General features: G+C 30.1%; 21 non-coding genes across 21 annotated transcripts; all 21 read right to left on the bottom strand.

Annotated features, from left to right (window-relative positions):
* Positions 1-151: 151 nt before the first annotated feature.
* TRNAT-AGU (transfer RNA threonine (anticodon AGU)) lies at positions 152-225 on the bottom strand. Its single transcript has one exon. It is a non-coding gene; the product is annotated as a tRNA-Thr (tRNA).
* Positions 226-1,052: 827 nt separating this feature from the next.
* On the bottom strand, positions 1,053-1,126 carry TRNAT-AGU (transfer RNA threonine (anticodon AGU)). The gene has a single exon. It is a non-coding gene; the product is annotated as a tRNA-Thr (tRNA).
* An 841-nt stretch (positions 1,127-1,967) lies between these two features.
* On the bottom strand, positions 1,968-2,041 carry TRNAT-AGU (transfer RNA threonine (anticodon AGU)). The gene has a single exon. It is a non-coding gene; the product is annotated as a tRNA-Thr (tRNA).
* Positions 2,042-2,862: 821 nt separating this feature from the next.
* Positions 2,863-2,936, bottom strand: TRNAT-AGU (transfer RNA threonine (anticodon AGU)). The gene has a single exon. It is a non-coding gene; the product is annotated as a tRNA-Thr (tRNA).
* An 840-nt stretch (positions 2,937-3,776) lies between these two features.
* TRNAT-AGU (transfer RNA threonine (anticodon AGU)) lies at positions 3,777-3,850 on the bottom strand. The gene has a single exon. It is a non-coding gene; the product is annotated as a tRNA-Thr (tRNA).
* Positions 3,851-4,679: 829 nt separating this feature from the next.
* On the bottom strand, positions 4,680-4,753 carry TRNAT-AGU (transfer RNA threonine (anticodon AGU)). Its single transcript has one exon. It is a non-coding gene; the product is annotated as a tRNA-Thr (tRNA).
* Positions 4,754-5,593: 840 nt separating this feature from the next.
* On the bottom strand, positions 5,594-5,667 carry TRNAT-AGU (transfer RNA threonine (anticodon AGU)). The gene has a single exon. It is a non-coding gene; the product is annotated as a tRNA-Thr (tRNA).
* An 827-nt stretch (positions 5,668-6,494) lies between these two features.
* TRNAT-AGU (transfer RNA threonine (anticodon AGU)) lies at positions 6,495-6,568 on the bottom strand. The gene has a single exon. It is a non-coding gene; the product is annotated as a tRNA-Thr (tRNA).
* Positions 6,569-7,410: 842 nt separating this feature from the next.
* Positions 7,411-7,484, bottom strand: TRNAT-AGU (transfer RNA threonine (anticodon AGU)). The gene has a single exon. It is a non-coding gene; the product is annotated as a tRNA-Thr (tRNA).
* An 828-nt stretch (positions 7,485-8,312) lies between these two features.
* Positions 8,313-8,386, bottom strand: TRNAT-AGU (transfer RNA threonine (anticodon AGU)). The gene has a single exon. It is a non-coding gene; the product is annotated as a tRNA-Thr (tRNA).
* Positions 8,387-9,227: 841 nt separating this feature from the next.
* TRNAT-AGU (transfer RNA threonine (anticodon AGU)) lies at positions 9,228-9,301 on the bottom strand. The gene has a single exon. It is a non-coding gene; the product is annotated as a tRNA-Thr (tRNA).
* Positions 9,302-10,131: 830 nt separating this feature from the next.
* On the bottom strand, positions 10,132-10,205 carry TRNAT-AGU (transfer RNA threonine (anticodon AGU)). The gene has a single exon. It is a non-coding gene; the product is annotated as a tRNA-Thr (tRNA).
* An 842-nt stretch (positions 10,206-11,047) lies between these two features.
* Positions 11,048-11,121, bottom strand: TRNAT-AGU (transfer RNA threonine (anticodon AGU)). Its single transcript has one exon. It is a non-coding gene; the product is annotated as a tRNA-Thr (tRNA).
* An 828-nt stretch (positions 11,122-11,949) lies between these two features.
* On the bottom strand, positions 11,950-12,023 carry TRNAT-AGU (transfer RNA threonine (anticodon AGU)). The gene has a single exon. It is a non-coding gene; the product is annotated as a tRNA-Thr (tRNA).
* Positions 12,024-12,860: 837 nt separating this feature from the next.
* On the bottom strand, positions 12,861-12,934 carry TRNAT-AGU (transfer RNA threonine (anticodon AGU)). The gene has a single exon. It is a non-coding gene; the product is annotated as a tRNA-Thr (tRNA).
* Positions 12,935-13,761: 827 nt separating this feature from the next.
* Positions 13,762-13,835, bottom strand: TRNAT-AGU (transfer RNA threonine (anticodon AGU)). The gene has a single exon. It is a non-coding gene; the product is annotated as a tRNA-Thr (tRNA).
* Positions 13,836-14,685: 850 nt separating this feature from the next.
* TRNAT-AGU (transfer RNA threonine (anticodon AGU)) lies at positions 14,686-14,759 on the bottom strand. Its single transcript has one exon. It is a non-coding gene; the product is annotated as a tRNA-Thr (tRNA).
* Positions 14,760-15,588: 829 nt separating this feature from the next.
* On the bottom strand, positions 15,589-15,662 carry TRNAT-AGU (transfer RNA threonine (anticodon AGU)). The gene has a single exon. It is a non-coding gene; the product is annotated as a tRNA-Thr (tRNA).
* Positions 15,663-16,501: 839 nt separating this feature from the next.
* TRNAT-AGU (transfer RNA threonine (anticodon AGU)) lies at positions 16,502-16,575 on the bottom strand. Its single transcript has one exon. It is a non-coding gene; the product is annotated as a tRNA-Thr (tRNA).
* Positions 16,576-17,404: 829 nt separating this feature from the next.
* On the bottom strand, positions 17,405-17,478 carry TRNAT-AGU (transfer RNA threonine (anticodon AGU)). Its single transcript has one exon. It is a non-coding gene; the product is annotated as a tRNA-Thr (tRNA).
* An 838-nt stretch (positions 17,479-18,316) lies between these two features.
* On the bottom strand, positions 18,317-18,390 carry TRNAT-AGU (transfer RNA threonine (anticodon AGU)). Its single transcript has one exon. It is a non-coding gene; the product is annotated as a tRNA-Thr (tRNA).
* Positions 18,391-18,681: the final 291 nt, after the last annotated feature.

Genomic DNA, 18,681 nt, shown 5'->3' with positions numbered 1-18,681 from the left:
TGTCGTCTTCTGACATGGATGGCATCTTTAAACTTTTTTACATTGGTGACCAAATGTGCCAAAGTGAAAGCAGATAAAGGTTTTACACATCTTATTTTGTTATGCATCAACAAAAAACTACATACTGGTGTGATAAAAAGGTATCAAGCAAAGGTACTGCTGAGATATGAACTCAGGATCTCCTGTTTACTAGACAGGCACTTTAACCAACTAAGCCACAGCACCACTTGCACTGCCTTACATATAATGACAAATTATATGTCTAAAGTATAATATTTTTTATTATTTTTATATATTTTTTGAAACTAGTATTTTATTAATTCTTTAAACAGTTGGAAACTTACAGTAAGTTATATAATGCTTTTTTCTCCTTTATTTTGTATATACAGGCCCTACATTCTTACAATGTTTGTTCAAGTCACTTGTTAATATGCTTTATTGTAATAGATATTATGGCATTCTTATTAATGTAGTCATCCCTGGGAAATTAAAGTCAGTCTATTGTTGGTACTCATACAGTTAAAAAGTAATCGTGAAATGAAAACATGAGATCTCAATGATAGAATTATTGTTAACATTTTATCTGGAAGCTTGCTCGATAAATGGAAAGATTTATTTCTGGAATTGCTTTCCTAACACAATATTGTTTATGTTAAGTAACAAATAATCCATTATTTTCTATTGTTCCCTAAACTCTGATGACTAAATTGTCTATCAATTTATCTTGAGAAACTCACATTGTTACTGACTTTTGTTTAAACATTTCCTCTGACTGGACACCATATTGTTCCTGGAGATTGCTCAGACATGATGATTGGCAATTTCTGGAATTCTTTTCTAGTTACCTTGGCACCAATTTACTTCTACAAAATAACTGATATTAAAAAAGGGGAATATTGCATTTTTTTGTGTTTTCTGATTTGGACTATATCTAGAAATGTGGTACATATTACTGAACATATGAGAAAGGGTAAAGGCTGCTGAAGCATTCACATGTCTTTTTGTGATGAATTATCAACAAACTATGTTCTGAGTTGATGAAAATAAATGAAAGGCGCTGCTGAGATTTGAACTCAGGATCTCCTGTTTACTAGACAGGCGCTTTAACCAACTAAGCCACAGCACCACTTTATGCCCTGGAGCTTCACAAAGAAAAATGATATATCTAAGATATGCTATTTGGTAACAATTTTTGATATTCTTATAACTATTGCTTTATCAATTTTTCAAACCGGTGGAAATTTAGAGTATAAATAGAAAGTTGTGTTCTCTCTTTTCATTCATGATTTACAGCACCTTCATTCTTAAAATATCTTGTCAAAGTAATTTTCTATTTTTTTTTTAGCACTTTTATTGATTTCTCTGTAAGTAATGCTACATGGGAATAAATGTCAATTAATTTTTGATATTCAGAAAACAAAAACATGTAGTAAAATTAAGAACTCTGTTTTAAAAAGTCAGAATTATGGTTAGCATTCTTTATTGATGCTTTTTCAAGAGAAGTTTAGCTTTTCATCAAGAAGTATTTTCCTAACACAATTTTAAGGATGTTATGGAAATAAATATGGGTTAAATGTCAATGATTCTCTAGCTATGATGACTAAACTGACTCTCAAATTACTGTACCTTGGGAAACTTACTTTTTTACAGACATTTTAACACTTTCTGTGTTATTCTCTTTTTAATGTACTCTAAATTAATTTTGCAGTTTACCCAATATGATGAAGGCTATTTTGTAAAAATTAATCTATTTACCTTAACATAGGCATATTTCTACAAATTAACTTATGTTGAAATAGGGTGAAGTTTTGTTGTTTGTCGTCTTCTGACATGGATGGCATCTTTAAACTTTTTTACATTGGTGACCAAATGTGCCAAAGTGAAAGCAGATAAAGGTTTTACACATCTTATTTTGTTATGCATCAACAAAAAACGACATACTGGTGTGATAAAAAGGTATCAAGCAAAGGTACTGCTGAGATATGAACTCGGGATCTCCTGTTTACTAGACAGGCACTTTAACCAACTAAGCCACAGCACCACTTGCACTGCTTTACATATAATGACAAATTATATGTCTAAAGTATAATATTTTTTATTATTTTTATATATTTTTTTGAAACTAGTATTTAATTAATTCTTTAAACAGTTGGAAACTTACAGTAAGTTATATAATGCTTTTTTCTCCTTTATTTTGTATATATAGGCCCTACATTCTTACAATGTTTGTTCAAGTCACTTGTTAATATGCTTTATTGTAATAGATATTATGGCGTTCTTATTAATGTAGTCATCCCTGGGAAATTAAAGTCAGTCTATTGTTGGTACTCATACAGTTAAAAAGTAATCGTAAAATGAAAACATGAGATCTCAATGATAGAATTATTGTTAACATTTTATCTGGAAGCTTGCTCGATAAATGGAAAGATTTATTTCTGGAATTGCTTTCCTAACACAATATTGTTTATGTTAAGTAACAAATAATCCATTATTTTCTATTGCTCCCTAAACTCTGATGACTAAATTGTCTATCAATTTATCTTGAGAAACTCACATTGTTACTGACTTTTGTTTAAACATTTCCTCTGACTGGACACCATATTGTTCCTGTAGATTGCTCAGACATGATGATTGGCAATTTCTGGAATTCTTTTCTAGTTACCTTGGCATCAATTTACTTCTACAAAATAACTGATATTAAAAAAGGGGAATATTGCATTTTTTTGTGTTTTCTGATTTGGACTGTATCTAGAAATGTGGTACTGAACATGTGAGAAAGGGTAAAGGCTGCTGAAGCATTCACATGTCTTTTTGTGATGAATTATCAACAAACTATGTTCTGAGTTGATGAAAATAAATGAAAAGCGCTGCTGAGATTTGAACTCAGGATCTCCTGTTTACTAGACAGGCGCTTTAACCAACTAAGCCACAGCACCACATGATGCCCTGGAGCTTCACAAAGAAAAATGATATATCTAAGATATGCTATTTGGTAACAATTTTTGATATTCTTATAACTATTGCTTTATCAATTTTTCAAACCGGTGGAAATTTAGAGTATAAATAGAAAGTTGTGTTCTCTCTTTTCATTCATGATTTACAGCACCTTCATTCTTAAAATATCTTGTCAAAGTAATTTTCTAATTTTTTTTAGCACTTTTATTGATTTCTCTGTAAGTAATGCTACATGGGAATAAATGTCAATTCATTTTTGATATTCAGAAAACAAAAACATGTAGTAAAATTAAGAACTCTGTTTTAAAAAGTCAGAATTATGGTTAGCATTCTTTATTGATGCTTTTTCAAGAGAAGTTTAGCTTTTCATCAAGAAGTATTTTCCTAACACAATTTTAAGGATGTTATGGAATTAAATATGGGTTAAATGTCAATGATTCTCTAGCTATGATGACTAAACTGACTCTCAAATTACTGTACCTTGGGAAACTTACTTTTTTACAGACATTTTAACACTTTCTGTGTTATTCTCTTTTTAATGTACTCTAAATTAATTTTGCAGTTTACCCAATATGATGAAGGCTATTTTGTAAAAATTCATCTATTTACCTTAACATAGGCATATTTCTACAAATTAACTTATGTTGAAATAGGGTGAAGTTTTGTTGTTTGTCGTCTTCTGACATGGATGGCATCTTTAAACTTTTTTACATTGGTGACCAAATGTGCCAAAGTGAAAGCAGATAAAGGTTTTACACATCTTATTTTGTTATGCATCAACAAAAAACTACATACTGGTGTGATAAAAAGGTATCAAGCAAAGGTACTGCTGAGATATGAACTCAGGATCTCCTGTTTACTAGACAGGCACTTTAACCAACTAAGCCACAGCACCACTTGCACTGCCTTACATATAATGACAAATTATATGTCTAAAGTATAATATTTTTTATTATTTTTATATATTTTTTTGAAACTAGTATTTTATTAATTCTTTAAACAGTTGGAAACTTACAGTAAGTTATATAATGCTTTTTTTCTCCTTTATTTTGTATATACAGGCCCTACATTCTTACAATGTTTGTTCAAGTCACTTGTTAATATGCTTTATTGTAATAGATATTATGGTGTTCTTATTAATGAAGTCATCCCTGGGAAATTAAAGTCAGTCTATTGTTGGTACTCATACAGTTAAAAAGTAATCGTGAAATGAAAACATGAGATCTCAATGATAGAATTATTGTTAACATTTTATCTGGAAGCTTGCTCAATAAATGGAAAGATTTATTTCTGGAATTGCTTTCCTAACACAATATTGTTTATGTTAAGTAACAAATAATCCATTATTTTCTATTGCTCCCTAAACTCTGATGACTAAATTGTCTATCAATTTATCTTGAGAAACTCACATTGTTACTGACTTTTGTTTAAACATTTCCTCTGACTGGACACCATATTGTTCCTGGAGATTGCTCAGACATGATGATTGGCAATTTCTGGAATTCTTTTCTAGTTACCTTGGCATCAATTTACTTCTACAAAATAACTGATATTAAAAAAGGGGAATATTGCATTTTTTTGTGTTTTCTGATTTGGACTGTATCTAGAAATGTGGTACATATTACTGAACATGTGAGAAAGGGTAAAGGCTGCTGAAGCATTCACATGTCTTTTTGTGATGAATTATCAACAAACTATGTTCTGAGTTGATGAAAATAAATGAAAGGCGCTGCTGAGATTTGAACTCAGGATCTCCTGTTTACTAGACAGGCGCTTTAACCAACTAAGCCACAGCACCACATGATGCCCTGGAGCTTCACAAAGAAAAATGATATATCTAAGATATGCTATTTGGTAACAATTTTTGATATTCTTATAACTATTGCTTTATCAATTTTTCAAACCGGTGGAAATTTAGAGTATAAATAGAAAGTTGTGTTCTCTCTTTTCATTCATGATTTACAGCACCTTCATTCTTAAAATATCTTGTCAAAGTAATTTTCTAATTTTTTTTAGCACTTTTATTGATTTCTCTGTAAGTAATGCTACATGGGAATAAATGTCAATTAATTTTTGATATTCAGAAAACAAAAACATGTAGTAAAATTAAGAACTCTGTTTTAAAAAGTCAGAATTATGGTTAGCATTCTTTATTGATGCTTTTTCAAGAGAAGTTTAGCTTTTCATCAAGAAGTATTTTCCTAACACAATTTTAAGGATGTTATGGAAATAAATATGGGTTAAATGTCAATGATTCTCTAGCTATGATGACTAAACTGACTCTCAAATTACTGTACCTTGGGAAACTTACTTTTTTACAGACATTTTAACACTTTCTGTGTTATTCTCTTTTTAATGTACTCTAAATTAATTTTGCAGTTTACCCAATATGATGAAGGCTATTTTGTAAAAATTAATCTATTTACCTTAACATAGGCATATTTCTACAAATTAACTTATGTTGAAATAGGGTGAAGTTTTGTTGTTTGTCGTCTTCTGACATGGATGGCATCTTTAAACTTTTTTACATTGGTGACCAAATGTGCCAAAGTGAAAGCAGATAAAGGTTTTACACATCTTATTTTGTTATGCATCAACAAAAAACTACATACTGGTGTGATTAAAAGGTATCAAGCAAAGGTACTGCTGAGATATGAACTCAGGATCTCCTGTTTACTAGACAGGCACTTTAACCAACTAAGCCACAGCACCACTTGCACTGCCTTACATATAATGACAAATTATATGTCTAAAGTATAATATTTTTTATTATTTTTATATATTTTTTGAAACTAGTATTTTATTAATTCTTTAAACAGTTGGAAACTTACAGTAAGTTATATAATGCTTTTTTCTCCTTTATTTTGTATATACAGGCCCTACATTCTTACAATGTTTGTTCAAGTCACTTGTTAATATGCTTTATTGTAATAGATATTATGGCATTCTTATTAATGTAGTCATCCCTGGGAAATTAAAGTCAGTCTATTGTTGGTACTCATACAGTTAAAAAGTAATCGTGAAATGAAAACATGAGATCTCAATGATAGAATTATTGTTAACATTTTATCTGGAAGCTTGCTCGATAAATGGAAAGATTTATTTCTGGAATTGCTTTCCTAACACAATATTGTTTATGTTAAGTAACAAATAATCCATTATTTTCTATTGCTCCCTAAACTCTGATGACTAAATTGTCTATCAATTTATCTTGAGAAACTCACATTGTTACTGACTTTTGTTTAAACATTTCCTCTGACTGGACACCATATTGTTCCTGGAGATTGCTCAGACATGATGATTGGCAATTTCTGGAATTCTTTTCTAGTTACCTTGGCACCAATTTACTTCTACAAAATAACTGATATTAAAAAAGGGGAATATTGCATTTTTTTGTGTTTTCTGATTTGGACTATATCTAGAAATGTGGTACATATTACTGAACATATGAGAAAGGGTAAAGGCTGCTGAAGCATTCACATGTCTTTTTGTGATGAATTATCAACAAACTATGTTCTGAGTTGATGAAAATAAATGAAAGGCGCTGCTGAGATTTGAACTCAGGATTTCCTGTTTACTAGACAGGCGCTTTAACCAACTAAGCCACAGCACCACTTTATGCCCTGGAGCTTCACAAAGAAAAATGATATATCTAAGATATGCTATTTGGTAACAATTTTTGATATTCTTATAACTATTGCTTTATCAATTTTTCAAACCGGTGGAAATTTAGAGTATAAATAGAAAGTTGTGTTCTCTCTTTTCATTCATGATTTACAGCACCTTCATTCTTAAAATATCTTGTCAAAGTAATTTTCTAATTTTTTTTTTAGCACTTTTATTGATTTCTCTGTAAGTAATGCTACATGGGAATAAATGTCAATTAATTTTTGATATTCAGAAAACAAAAACATGTAGTAAAATTAAGAACTCTGTTTTAAAAAGTCAGAATTATGGTTAGCATTCTTTATTGATGCTTTTTCAAGAGAAGTTTAGCTTTTCATCAAGAAGTATTTTCCTAACACAATTTTAAGGATGTTATGGAAATAAATATGGGTTAAATGTCAATGATTCTCTAGCTATGATGACTAAACTGACTCTCAAATTACTGTACCTTGGGAAACTTACTTTTTTACAGACATTTTAACACTTTCTGTGTTATTCTCTTTTTAATGTACTCTAAATTAATTTTGCAGTTTACCCAATATGATGAAGGCTATTTTGTAAAAATTAATCTATTTACCTTAACATAGGCATATTTCTACAAATTAACTTATGTTGAAATAGGGTGAAGTTTTGTTGTTTGTCGTCTTCTGACATGGATGGCATCTTTAAACTTTTTTACATTGGTGACCAAATGTGCCAAAGTGAAAGCAGATAAAGGTTTTACACATCTTATTTTGTTATGCATCAACAAAAAACTACATACTGGTGTGATAAAAAGGTATCAAGCAAAGGTACTGCTGAGATATGAACTCGGGATCTCCTGTTTACTAGACAGGCACTTTAACCAACTAAGCCACAGCACCACTTGCACTGCTTTACATATAATGACAAATTATATGTCTAAAGTATAATATTTTTTATTATTTTTATATATTTTTTTGAAACTAGTATTTAATTAATTCTTTAAACAGTTGGAAACTTACAGTAAGTTATATAATGCTTTTTTCTCCTTTATTTTGTATATATAGGCCCTACATTCTTACAATGTTTGTTCAAGTCACTTGTTAATATGCTTTATTGTAATAGATATTATGGCGTTCTTATTAATGTAGTCATCCCTGGGAAATTAAAGTCAGTCTATTGTTGGTACTCATACAGTTAAAAAGTAATCGTGAAATGAAAACATGAGATCTCAATGATAGAATTATTGTTAACATTTTATCTGGAAGCTTGCTCGATAAATGGAAAGATTTATTTCTGGAATTGCTTTCCTAACACAATATTGTTTATGTTAAGTAACAAATAATCCATTATTTTCTATTGCTCCCTAAACTCTGATGACTAAATTGTCTATCAATTTATCTTGAGAAACTCACATTGTTACTGACTTTTGTTTAAACATTTCCTCTGACTGGACACCATATTGTTCCTGTAGATTGCTCAGACATGATGATTGGCAATTTCTGGAATTCTTTTCTAGTTACCTTGGCATCAATTTACTTCTACAAAATAACTGATATTAAAAAAGGGGAATATTGCATTTTTTTGTGTTTTCTGATTTGGACTGTATCTAGAAATGTGGTACATATTACTGAACATGTGAGAAAGGGTAAAGGCTGCTGAAGCATTCACATGTCTTTTTGTGATGAATTATCAACAAACTATGTTCTGAGTTGATGAAAATAAATGAAAAGCGCTGCTGAGATTTGAACTCAGGATCTCCTGTTTACTAGACAGGCGCTTTAACCAACTAAGCCACAGCACCACATGATGCCCTGGAGCTTCACAAAGAAAAATGATATATCTAAGATATGCTATTTGGTAACAATTTTTGATATTCTTATAACTATTGCTTTATCAATTTTTCAAACCGGTGGAAATTTAGAGTATAAATAGAAAGTTGTGTTCTCTCTTTTCATTCATGATTTACAGCACCTTCATTCTTAAAATATCTTGTCAAAGTAATTTTCTAATTTTTTTTTAGCACTTTTATTGATTTCTCTGTAAGTAATGCTACATGGGAATAAATGTCAATTAATTTTTGATATTCAGAAAACAAAAACATGTAGTAAAATTAAGAACTCTGTTTTAAAAAGTCAGAATTATGGTTAGCATTCTTTATTGATGCTTTTTCAAGAGAAGTTTAGCTTTTCATCAAGAAGTATTTTCCTAACACAATTTTAAGGATGTTATGGAATTAAATATGGGTTAAATGTCAATGATTCTCTAGCTATGATGACTAAACTGACTCTCAAATTACTGTACCTTGGGAAACTTACTTTTTTACAGACATTTTAACACTTTCTGTGTTATTCTCTTTTTAATGTACTCTAAATTAATTTTGCAGTTTACCCAATATGATGAAGGCTATTTTGTAAAAATTCATCTATTTACCTTAACATAGGCATATTTCTACAAATTAACTTATGTTGAAATAGGGTGAAGTTTTGTTGTTTGTCGTCTTCTGACATGGATGGCATCTTTAAACTTTTTTACATTGGTGACCAAATGTGCCAAAGTGAAAGCAGATAAAGGTTTTACACATCTTATTTTGTTATGCATCAACAAAAAACTACATACTGGTGTGATAAAAAGGTATCAAGCAAAGGTACTGCTGAGATATGAACTCAGGATCTCCTGTTTACTAGACAGGCACTTTAACCAACTAAGCCACAGCACCACTTGCACTGCCTTACATATAATGACAAATTATATGTCTAAAGTATAATATTTTTTATTATTTTTATATATTTTTTTTGAAACTAGTATTTTATTAATTCTTTAAACAGTTGGAAACTTACAGTAAGTTATATAATGCTTTTTTTCTCCTTTATTTTGTATATACAGGCCCTACATTCTTACAATGTTTGTTCAAGTCACTTGTTAATATGCTTTATTGTAATAGATATTATGGTGTTCTTATTAATGAAGTCATCCCTGGGAAATTAAAGTCAGTCTATTGTTGGTACTCATACAGTTAAAAAGTAATCGTGAAATGAAAACATGAGATCTCAATGATATAATTATTGTTAACATTTTATCTGGAAGCTTGCTCAATAAATGGAAAGATTTATTTCTGGAATTGCTTTCCTAACACAATATTGTTTATGTTAAGTAACAAATAATCCATTATTTTCTATTGCTCCCTAAACTCTGATGACTAAATTGTCTATCAATTTATCTTGAGAAACTCACATTGTTACTGACTTTTGTTTAAACATTTCCTCTGACTGGACACCATATTGTTCCTGGAGATTGCTCAGACATGATGATTGGCAATTTCTGGAATTCTTTTCTAGTTACCTTGGCATCAATTTACTTCTACAAAATAACTGATATTAAAAAAGGGGAATATTGCATTTTTTTGTGTTTTCTGATTTGGAGTGTATCTAGAAATGTGGTATATATTACTGAACATGTGAGAAATGGTAAAGGCTGCTGAAGCATTCACATGTCTTTTTGTGATGAATTATCAACAAACTATGTTCTGAGTTGATGAAAATAAATGAAAGGCGCTGCTGAGATTTGAACTCAGGATCTCCTGTTTACTAGACAGGCGCTTTAACCAACTAAGCCACAGCACCACTTGATACCCTGGAGCTTCACAAAGAAAAATGATATATCTAAGATATGCTATTTGGTAACAATTTTTGATATTCTTATAACTATTGCTTTATCAATTTTTCAAACCGGTGGAAATTTAGAGTATAAATAGAAAGTTGTGTTCTCTCTTTTCATTCATGATTTACAGCACCTTCATTCTTAAAATATCTTGTCAAAGTAATTTTCTAATTTTTTTTTTAGCACTTTTATTGATTTCTCTGTAAGTAATGCTACATGGGAATAAATATCAATTAATTTTTGATATTCAGAAAACAAAAACATGTAGTAAAATTAAGAACTCTGTTTTAAAAAGTCAGAATTATGGTTAGCATTCTTTATTGATGCTTTTTCAAGAGAAGTTTAGCTTTTCATCAAGAAGTATTTTCCTAACACAATTTTAAGGATGTTATGGAAATAAATATGGGTTAAATGTCAATGATTCTCTAGCTATGATGACTAAACTGACTCTCAAATTACTGTACCTTGGGAAACTTACTTTTTTACAGACATTTTAACACTTTCTGTGTTATTCTCTTTTTAATGTACTCTAAATTAATTTTGCAGTTTACCCAATATGATGAAGGCTATTTTGTAAAAATTCATCTATTTACCTTAACATAGGCATATTTCTACAAATTAACTTATGTTGAAATAGGGTGAAGTTTTGTTGTTTGTCGTCTTCTGACATGGATGGCATCTTTAAACTTTTTTACATTGGTGACCAAATGTGCCAAAGTGAAAGCACATAAAGGTTTTACACATCTTATTTTGTTATGCATCAACAAAAAACTACATACTGGTGTGATAAAAAGGTATCAAGCAAAGGTACTGCTGAGATATGAACTCAGGATCTCCTGTTTACTAGACAGGCACTTTAACCAACTAAGCCACAGCACCACTTGCACTGCCTTACATATAATGACAAATTATATGTCTAAAGTATAATATTTTTTATTATTTTTATATATTTTTTTGAAACTAGTATTTTATTAATTCTTTAAACAGTTGGAAACTTACAGTAAGTTATATAATGCTTTTTTTCTCCTTTATTTTGTATATACAGGCCCTACATTCTTACAATGTTTGTTCAAGTCACTTGTTAATATGCTTTATTGTAATAGATATTATGGCATTCTTATTAATGTAGTCATCCCTGGGAAATTAAAGTCAGTCTATTGTTGGTACTCATACAGTTAAAAAGTAATCGTGAAATGAAAACATGAGATCTCAATGATAGAATTATTGTTAACATTTTATCTGGAAGCTTGCTCGATAAATGGAAAGATTTATTTCTGGAATTGCTTTCCTAACACAATATTGTTTATGTTAAGTAACAAATAATCCATTATTTTCTATTGCCCCCTAAACTCTGATGACTAAATTGTCTATCAATTTATCTTGAGAAACTCACATTGTTACTGACTTTTGTTCAAACATTTCCTCTGACTGGACACCATATTGTTCCTGGAGATTGCTCAGACATGATGATTGGCAATTTCTGGAATTCTTTTCTAGTTACCTTGGCATCAATTTACTTCTACAAAATAACTGATATTAAAAAAGGGGAATATTGCATTTTTTGTGTTTTCTGATTTGGACTGTATCTAGAAATGTGGTACATATTACTGAACATGTGAGAAAGGGTAAAGGCTGCTGAAGCATTCACATGTCTTTTTGTGATGAATTATCAACAAACTATGTTCTGAGTTGATGAAAATAAATGAAAGGCGCTGCTGAGATTTGAACTCAGGATCTCCTGTTTACTAGACAGGCGCTTTAACCAACTAAGCCACAGCACCACATGATGCCCTGGAGCTTCACAAAGAAAATGATATATCTAAGATATGCTATTTGGTACAATTTTTGATATTCTTATAACTATTGCTTTATCAATTTTTCAAACCGGTGGAAATTTAGAGTATAAATAGAAAGTTGTGTTCTCTCTTTTCATTCATGATTTACAGCACCTTCATTCTTAAAATATCTTGTCAAAGTAATTTTCTAATTTTTTTTAGCACTTTTTTTGATTTCTCTGTAAGTAATGCTACATGGGAATAAATGTCAATTAATTTTTGATATTCAGAAAACAAAAACATGTAGTAAAATTAAGAACTCTGTTTTAAAAAGTCAGAATTATGGTTAGCATTCTTTATTGATGCTTTTTCAAGAGAAGTTTAGCTTTTCATCAAGAAGTATTTTCCTAACACAATTTTAAGGATGTTATGGAAATAAATATGGGTTAAATGTCAATGATTCTCTAGCTATGATGACTAAACTGACTCTCAAATTACTGTACCTTGGGAAACTTACTTTTTACAGACATTTTAACACTTTCTGTGTTATTCTCTTTTTAATGTACTCTAAATTAATTTTGCAGTTTACCCAATATGATGAAGGCTATTTTGTAAAAATTCATCTATTTACCTTAACATAGGCATATTTCTACAAATTAACTTATGTTGAAATAGGGTGAAGTTTTGTTGTTTGTCGTCTTCTGACATGGATGGCATCTTTAAACTTTTTTACATTGGTGACCAAATGTGCCAAAGTGAAAGCAGATAAAGGTTTTACACATCTTATTTTGTTATGCATCAACAAAAAACTACATACTGGTGTGATAAAAAGGTATCAAGCAAAGGTACTGCTGAGATATGAACTCAGGATCTCCTGTTTACTAGACAGGCACTTTAACCAACTAAGCCACAGCACCACTTGCACTGCCTTACATATAATGACAAATTATATGTCTAAAGTATAATATTTTTTATTATTTTTATATATTTTTTTGAAACTAGTATTTTATTAATTCTTTAAACAGTTGGAAACTTACAGTAAGTTATATAATGCTTTTTTCTCCTTTATTTTGTAAATACAGGCTCTACATTCTTACAATGTTTGTTCAAGTCACTTGTTAATATGCTTTATTGTAATAGATATTATGGCGTTCTTATTAATGTAGTCATCCCTGGGAAATTAAAGTCAGTCTATTGTTGGTACTCATACAGTTAAAAAGTAATCGTGAAATGAAAACATGAGATCTCAATGATAGAATTATTGTTAACATTTTATCTGGAAGCTTGCTCAATAAATGGAAAGATTTATTTCTGGAATTGCTTTCCTAACACAATATTGTTTATGTTAAGTAACAAATAATCCATTATTTTCTATTGCTCCCTAAACTCTGATGACTAAATTGTCTATCAATTTATCTTGAGAAACTCACATTGTTACTGACTTTTGTTTAAACATTTCCTCTGACTGGACACCATATTGTTCCTGGAGATTGCTCAGACATGATGATTGGCAATTTCTGGAATTCTTTTCTAGTTACCTTGGCATCAATTTACTTCTACAAAATAACTGATATTAAAAAAGGGGAATATTGCATTTTTTGTGTTTTCTGATTTGGACTGTATCTAGAAATGTGGTACATATTACTGAACACGTGAGAAAGGGTAAAGGCTGCTGAAGCATTCACATGTCTTTTTGTGATGAATTATCAACAAACTATGTTCTGAGTTGATGAAAATAAATGAAAAGCGCTGCTGAGATTTGAAGTCAGGATCTCCTGTTTACTAGACAGGCGCTTTAACCAACTAAGCCACAGCACCACTTGATGCCCTGGAGCTTCACAAAGAAAAATGATATATCTAAGATATGCTATTTGGTAACAATTTTTGATATTCTTATAACTATTGCTTTATCAATTTTTCAAACCGGTGGAAATTTAGAGTATAAATAGAAAGTTGTGTTCTCTCTTTTCATTCATGATTTACAGCACCTTCATTCTTAAAATATCTTGTCAAAGTAATTTTCTAATTTTTTTTTTAGCACTTTTATTGATTTCTCTGTAAGTAATGCTACATGGGAATAAATGTCAATTAATTTTTGATATTCAGAAAACAAAAACATGTAGTAAAATTAAGAACTCTGTTTTAAAAAGTCAGAATTATGGTTAGCATTCTTTATTGCTTTATTGATGCTTTTTCAAGAGAAGTTTAGCTTTTCATCAAGAAGTATTTTCCTAACACAATTTTAAGGATGTTATGGAAATAAATATGGGTTAAATGTCAATGATTCTCTAGCTATGATGACTAAACTGACTCTCAAATTACTGTACCTTGGGAAACTTACTTTTTTACAGACATTTTAACACTTTCTGTGTTATTCTCTTTTTAATGTACTCTAAATTAATTTTGCAGTTTACCCAATATGATGAAGGCTATTTTGTAAAAATTCATCTATTTACCTTAACATAGGCATATTTCTACAAATTAACTTATGTTGAAATAGGGTGAAGTTTTGTTGTTTGTCGTCTTCTGACATGGATGGCATCTTTAAACTTTTTTACATTGGTGACCAAATGTGCCAAAGTGAAAGCACATAAAGGTTTTACACATCTTATTTTGTTATGCATCAACAAAAAACTACATACTGGTGTGATAAAAAGGTATCAAGCAAAGGTACTGCTGAGATATGAACTCAGGATCTCCTGTTTACTAGACAGGCACTTTAACCAACTAAGCCACAGCACCACTTGCACTGCCTTACATATAATGACAAATTATATGTCTAAAGTATAATATTTTTTATTATTTTTATATATTTTTTTGAAACTAGTATTTTATTAATTCTTTAAACAGTTGGAAACTTACAGTAAGTTATATAATGCTTTTTTTCTCCTTTATTTTGTATATATAGGCCCTACATTCTTACAATGTTTGTTCAAGTCACTTGTTAATATGCTTTATTGTAATAGATATTATGGCATTCTTATTAATGTAGTCATCCCTGGGAAATTAAAGTCAGTCTATTGTTGGTACTCATACAGTTAAAAAGTAATCGTGAAATGAAAACATGAGATCTCAATGATAGAATTATTGTTAACATTTTATCTGGAAGCTTGCTCGATAAATGGAAAGATTTATTTCTGGAATTGCTTTCCTAACACAATATTGTTTATGTTAAGTAACAAATAATCCATTATTTTCTATTGCCCCCTAAACTCTGATGACTAAATTGTCTATCAATTTATCTTGAGAAACTCACATTGTTACTGACTTTTGTTCAAACATTTCCTCTGACTGGACACCATATTGTTCCTGGAGATTGCTCAGACATGATGATTGGCAATTTCTGGAATTCTTTTCTAGTTACCTTGGCATCAATTTACTTCTACAAAATAACTGATATTAAAAAAGGGGAATATTGCATTTTTTTGTGTTTTCTGATTTGGACTGTATCTAGAAATGTGGTACATATTACTGAACATGTGAGAAAGGGTAAAGGCTGCTGAAGCATTCACATGTCTTTTTGTGATGAATTATCAACAAACTATGTTCTGAGTTGATGAAAATAAATGAAAAGCGCTGCTGAGATTTGAAGTCAGGATCTCCTGTTTACTAGACAGGCGCTTTAACCAACTAAGCCACAGCACCACATGATGCCCTGGAGCTTCACAAAGAAAATGATATATCTAAGATATGCTATTTGGTAACAATTTTTGATATTCTTAGAACTATTGCTTTATCAATTTTTCAAACCGGTGGAAATTTAGAGTATAAATAGAAAGTTGTGTTCTCTCTTTTCATTCATGATTTACAGCACCTTCATTCTTAAAATATCTTGTCAAAGTAATTTTCTAATTTTTTTTAGCACTTTTTTTGATTTCTCTGTAAGTAATGCTACATGGGAATAAATGTCAATTAATTTTTGATATTCAGAAAACAAAAACATGTAGTAAAATTAAGAACTCTGTTTTAAAAAGTCAGAATTATGGTTAGCATTCTTTATTGATGCTTTTTCAAGAGAAGTTTAGCTTTTCATCAAGAAGTATTTTCCTAACACAATTTTAAGGATGTTATGGAAATAAATATGGGTTAAATGTCAATGATTCTCTAGCTATGATGACTAAACTGACTCTCAAATTACTGTACCTTGGGAAACTTACTTTTTTACAGACATTTTAACACTTTCTGTGTTATTCTCTTTTTAATGTACTCTAAATTAATTTTGCAGTTTACCCAATATGATGAAGGCTATTTTGTAAAAATTCATCTATTTACCTTAACATAGGCATATTTCTACAAATTAACTTATGTTGAAATAGGGTGAAGTTTTGTTGTTTGTCGTCTTCTGACATGGATGGCATCTTTAAACTTTTTTACATTGGTGACCAAATGTGCCAAAGTGAAAGCACATAAAGGTTTTACACATCTTATTTTGTTATGCATCAACAAAAAACTACATACTGGTGTGATAAAAAGGTATCAAGCAAAGGTACTGCTGAGATATGAACTCAGGATCTCCTGTTTACTAGACAGGCACTTTAACCAACTAAGCCACAGCACCACTTGCACTGCCTTACATATAATGACAAATTATATGTCTAAAGTATAATATTTTTTATTATTTTTATATATTTTTTTGAAACTAGTATTTTATTAATTCTTTAAACAGTTGGAAACTTACAGTAAGTTATATAATGCTTTTTTTCTCCTTTATTTTGTATATATAGGCCCTACATTCTTACAATGTTTGTTCAAGTCACTTGTTAATATGCTTTATTGTAATAGATATTATGGCATTCTTATTAATGTAGTCATCCCTGGGAAATTAAAGTCAGTCTATTGTTGGTACTCATACAGTTAAAAAGTAATCGTGAAATGAAAACATGAGATCTCAATGATAGAATTATTGTTAACATTTTATCTGGAAGCTTGCTCGATAAATGGAAAGATTTATTTCTGGAATTGCTTTCCTAACACAATATTGTTTATGTTAAGTAACAAATAATCCATTATTTTCTATTGCCCCCTAAACTCTGATGACTAAATTGTCTATCAATTTATCTTGAGAAACTCACATTGTTACTGACTTTTGTTCAAACATTTCCTCTGACTGGACACCATATTGTTCCTGGAGATTGCTCAGACATGATGATTGGCAATTTCTGGAATTCTTTTCTAGTTACCTTGGCATCAATTTACTTCTACAAAATAACTGATATTAAAAAAGGGGAATATTGCATTTTTTTGTGTTTTCTGATTTGGACTGTATCTAGAAATGTGGTACATATTACTGAACATGTGAGAAAGGGTAAAGGCTGCTGAAGCATTCACATGTCTTTTTGTGATGAATTATCAACAAACTATGTTCTGAGTTGATGAAAATAAATGAAAAGCGCTGCTGAGATTTGAAGTCAGGATCTCCTGTTTACTAGACAGGCGCTTTAACCAACTAAGCCACAGCACCACATGATGCCCTGGAGCTTCACAAAGAAAATGATATATCTAAGATATGCTATTTGGTAACAATTTTTGATATTCTTAGAACTATTGCTTTATCAATTTTTCAAACCGGTGGAAATTTAGAGTATAAATAGAAAGTTGTGTTCTCTCTTTTCATTCATGATTTACAGCACCTTCATTCTTAAAATATCTTGTCAAAGTAATTTTCTAATTTTTTTTAGCACTTTTTTTGATTTCTCTGTAAGTAATGCTACATGGGAATAAATGTCAATTAATTTTTGATATTCAGAAAACAAAAACATGTAGTAAAATTAAGAACTCTGTTTTAAAAAGTCAGAATTATGGTTAGCATTCTTTATTGATGCTTTTTCAAGAGAAGTTTAGCTTTTCATCAAGAAGTATTTTCCTAACACAATTTTAAGGATGTTATGGAAATAAATATGGGTTAAATGTCAATGATTCTCTAGCTATGATGACTAAACTGACTCTCAAATTACTGTACCTTGGGAAACTTACTTTTTAAAGACATTTTAACACTTTCTGTGTTATTCTCTTTTTAATGTACTCTAAATTAATTTTGCAGTTTACCCAATATGATGAAGGCTATTTTGTAAAAATTCATCTATTTACCTTAACATAGGCATATTTCTACAAATTAACTTATGTTGAAATAGGGTGAAGTTTTGTTGTTTGTCGTCTTCTGACATGGATGGCATCTTTAAACTTTTTTACATTGGTGACCAAATGTGCCAAAGTGAAAGCAGATAAAGGTTTTACACATCTTATTTTGTTATGCATCAACAAAAAACTACATACTGGTGTGATAAAAAGGTATCAAGCAAAGGTACTGCTGAGATATGAACTCAGGATCTCCTGTTTACTAGACAGGCACTTTAACCAACTAAGCCACAGCACCACTTGCACTGCCTTACATATAATGACAAATTATGTCTAAAGTATAATATTTTTTATTATTTTTATATATTTTTTTGAAACTAGTATTTTATTAATTCTTTAAACAGTTGGAAACTTACAGTAAGTTATATAATGCTTTTTTCTCCTTTATTTTGTAAATACAGGCTCTACATTCTTACAATGTTTGTTCAAGTCACTTGTTAATATGCTTTATTGTAATAGATATTATGGCGTTCTTATTAATGTAGTCATCCCTGGGAAATTAAAGTCAGTCTATTGTTGGTACTCATAC

This window comes from Pseudophryne corroboree, chromosome 11 (genome assembly GCF_028390025.1).
Source record: "Pseudophryne corroboree isolate aPseCor3 chromosome 11, aPseCor3.hap2, whole genome shotgun sequence".
Taxonomy (NCBI): Eukaryota; Metazoa; Chordata; class Amphibia; order Anura; family Myobatrachidae; genus Pseudophryne; species Pseudophryne corroboree.
This window is presented reverse-complemented; position numbering and strand designations above follow the sequence as displayed.